Here is a 3,649-nt window from a genome sequence, read left to right as displayed (position 1 = left end):
ATTAATGTTTCACAGTTTTTAGTGTAGTTTTGTAGTTTAGTAGTTTCAATATCTTTTACCTATTTGGTTACATTTATTCCTAAGTATTTTATTCTTTTTGATGCTAGTGTACAGGGGATTTTTTTTCTTAACCTCTTTTTTGGGTAGTTTATTGTTAGAGTATAGAAACACAATTGATTTTTGTGTATTGATTTTATATCCTGTATCTTTATTGAATTCATTTATCAGTTCTAACAGTTTTTTTATGGAGTCTTTAGAGTTTTCCATATAAGATTATGTCATCTGCGAACAAACAATTTTACTTCTCACTTTCTGATTTGGATGCTTTTATTTCTTTTACTTGAAATGCTCTGGCTATGAATTTCAGCACTATTTTGATTAGAAGTGCTGAAAGTGGGCACCTTTGTCTTGTTCCTGATAATAGATGAAAAGCTTTCAGCTTTTTGCCATTGAGTATCATGTAAATGACATAGTGGGCTTGTCATACATGGCCTTTTTTAATGTTGAGGTTGGTTCCTCCTAATTTGAGAGTTTTTATCATGAAAGGATGTTGAATTTTGTCAAAAATTTTTCTGCATCTATTCAGATGATCATATGATTTTTAAAAACTATATGAATAAATAAAGATTTCTTTTCTTTTTTTTTAATGTTTACTCATTTTTGAGAGAGATAGAGACAGAGTTTGAGCAGGGGAGGGGCAGAGAGAGAGGGAGACACAGACTCAAAAGCAGGCTCCAGGCTCTGAGCTGTCAGCACAGAGCCCATTGTGGGGCTTGAACTCATGTACTGTGAGATCATGACCTGAGCCGAAGTTGGGCACTTAACCAACTGAGCCACCCAGACACCCCTAAAGATTTCAATAAATACAATTACATAGGCAATTATAAAATCTAGTTTTGTGGTAATAATGGTTTATAACTGCACTTTTTGTTTTCTACATGTTTTAGCAGGTCAATAAAACTTCTAAAAAGATTTTATTTTTAACTAATCTCTTCACCCAACGTGGGGTTCGAGCTCACAACCCTGAGATCAAGATCACATGCTTTACCGACTGAACCAGTCAGGTGCCCCTCAGATTAGTAATTTTTATTTATTTGTTTATTTACATTTATTTATTTTTGATAGAGACAGAGCACAAGTTGGGGAGGGGCAGAGAGAGAAGGAGACACAGAATCTGAAGCAGGCTCCAGGCTCTGAGCTGTCAGCACAGAGCCTGACGGACGCAGGGCTCGAACTCACAAACCGTGAGATCATGACCTGAGCCAAAGTCAGATGCTTAACCGACAGAGCCACCCAGGTGTCCCTTTATTTATTTTTTTAAAAAAGACACATTTATTCATCATCATGATCAGATTATTACATTTAGCAATCAATAGCATGAGTGCAAAAAAAAAAAAAAAACTACATTAAAACCCTTTTTTGGAATGCTTTATACTTTCTGCAGAACAGAAACTAAAATAACCTCTTATGCAATTCGTCACAAATACAGCCCTTGAATTTTTGTCCATACACATGAGTATTGTCTAAAACATGTCTTCTTTGTAGCAGCTAGGCCCCACCACCACTGTGCTTGACTGAGTTAAAAAATCTCTTGTAACCTGTAGCTTCCCTGTCACTTCTCTGGCTCTCCTCTCCTGCTAAGCTTTGTTTCCTGGAAGTAATTAAAACCTTCCGCCACTCCCATAGCCACTGCTGCTGGAACCACCATAGCCACCTTGGTTTCATGGTTTGGCAGAGTATTGGCCTCCACCACCATACGGGCCAGGGCTTCTGCCTCCAAAACTTCCTCCTCGTAGGGGCCCAAAATGTCAAGATTGATTGTTGTAATGGCCAAAATCATTATAGCTTCCACCACCTCCAGAGTTGCTTCCTTCATTACCAAATCCGTTACAGCCATCCCCACTGCCACTATCCACCAGCACCTCGACTACCACCAAGGCCACCTTGCCCACCGAAGTTTCCTCCACGGCCGGAGTTGTCATTCCCACCAAAACACCTCTACGGCCACCACCAAACTTTCCAGAACCACTTCGACCTCTTTGGCTGGATGAAGCACCAGCCATCTGTTGCTAAATAGAGGTTTCCTTACTTCACAGTTGTGGCCGTTCACAGTATGGTATTTCTGAATGACAGTCTTGTCTACAGAGTCATGGTTGCCAAATGTTACAAAAGCAAAGCCTCGGTCGGTCATGATTTCAATCACTTCAATTTTCCCATACTGTTCAAAATAATCTTTTAGGTAATGTTTTTCAGTGTCTTCTTTAATGCTACTGACAAAAATCTTTTTCACAGTTAAGTGGGCACCAGATCTTTGAGAATCTTCTCTCGAGACAGCCCTCTTTGGTTCTACAACTCTTCCATCCACCTTGTGTGGCCTTGCATTTGTGGCTGCGTCCACCTCTTCCACAGTGGCATGCACACGTGACAAACCCAAAGCCTCTGGAGCACTTGGTGTTGGGATCTCTCATTACCACACAGTCCGTAAGCATTCCCCACTGCTCAAAATGGCTCCTCAGACTCTCATTGGTTGTTTCAAAGCTCAAACCTCCGATGAAAAGCTTCCGCAGCTGTTCAGGCTCTTTGGGAGACCCTGACTTAGACATGATGGCGGTGGGAGGGGAGACTTTCACGATGCTTACTCGGCAGCGTCTATGGGCAGAAAGACCAGATTAATAATTAAAAAATTTTATTTTTCTAAAAGCTAGTATTATTATAACAGTGTTTATCTCCACATTTGGCTTTTTTTTAATAATTAAACTAACTAATACATTTAAAAGAATTGTTCCTTTATGCTTTTGGACGCACACATATCAGGATGCAATGTTGTGACATCAACAACCAAACTTTGCTGTTAAAGAAGAAGTTAAACTGGTATAAATTCAAATTAGATTATAACCTTCAGATGTTAAATGTAACCTGCATGGTAACCCCAAAGAAAATTACTGTAGATTGATTATACACAAAAGGAAATGTGAAATTACACATTTCATTTAAAATTTAATCACAAAAGAAGACAGTAATTCCGAAAATGAGCAACAGAAGAGTTATAAGGCATTTAGAAAACAACAAAATTATAAAAGTAAGTTTTTCTCTTATCAGTAACTATTTTAAATAGAAGTGGATTGAACTTTCCAACCAAAAGAGATTAGCTGAGTGGATAAAAACACATGATCCAACTATATGCTATCTACAAAATATTCATTTTAGATCCCAAAACACAAATAGATTGAAAGTGAATATATGGAAAAATACTGCAGAAATAGTAACCAAAAGAGAGCAGGGATGTCTAAACTGATGTCAGACAACTTATACATTATTTTTTAAATGCTTATTTATTTTTGAGAGTGAGAGTACACATGCATGTGAGCAGGGGTGGGGGAAGGGCAGAGAGACAGGGAGACAGGATCTGAAGTAGGCTCTGTGCTGTCAGCGCAGAGCGTGATGTAGGGCTCAAACTCATGAACCCTGAGATCCTGACCTCATAACTTGAGCCAAAGTCAGATGCTTCACTGACTGAGCCACCCAGGTGCTCCAAACAAAGTATACTTTATAAAGTTTCCAAAGAGACAAAGAAGAATATTACATGTTAATAAAACGCTCAGTAAATATATATAACAGTTGTAAATGTTTACATGTCTAATGACAGATC

The 3,649-nt window shown here is 38.4% G+C and overlaps 1 pseudogene; it reads right to left on the bottom strand.

The window, feature by feature from the left end:
• Nucleotides 1-1,310: 1,310 nt before the first annotated feature.
• Nucleotides 1,311-2,645, bottom strand: LOC123602580 (annotated as a pseudogene).
• Between the last annotated feature and the right edge of the window lie 1,004 nt (nt 2,646-3,649).

Source organism: Leopardus geoffroyi, chromosome D1 (genome assembly GCF_018350155.1).
Source record: "Leopardus geoffroyi isolate Oge1 chromosome D1, O.geoffroyi_Oge1_pat1.0, whole genome shotgun sequence".
Taxonomy (NCBI): domain Eukaryota; kingdom Metazoa; phylum Chordata; class Mammalia; order Carnivora; family Felidae; genus Leopardus; species Leopardus geoffroyi.
Note: the sequence above shows the minus strand (reverse complement) of the source record. Positions and strands in the feature narration are given on the sequence as shown.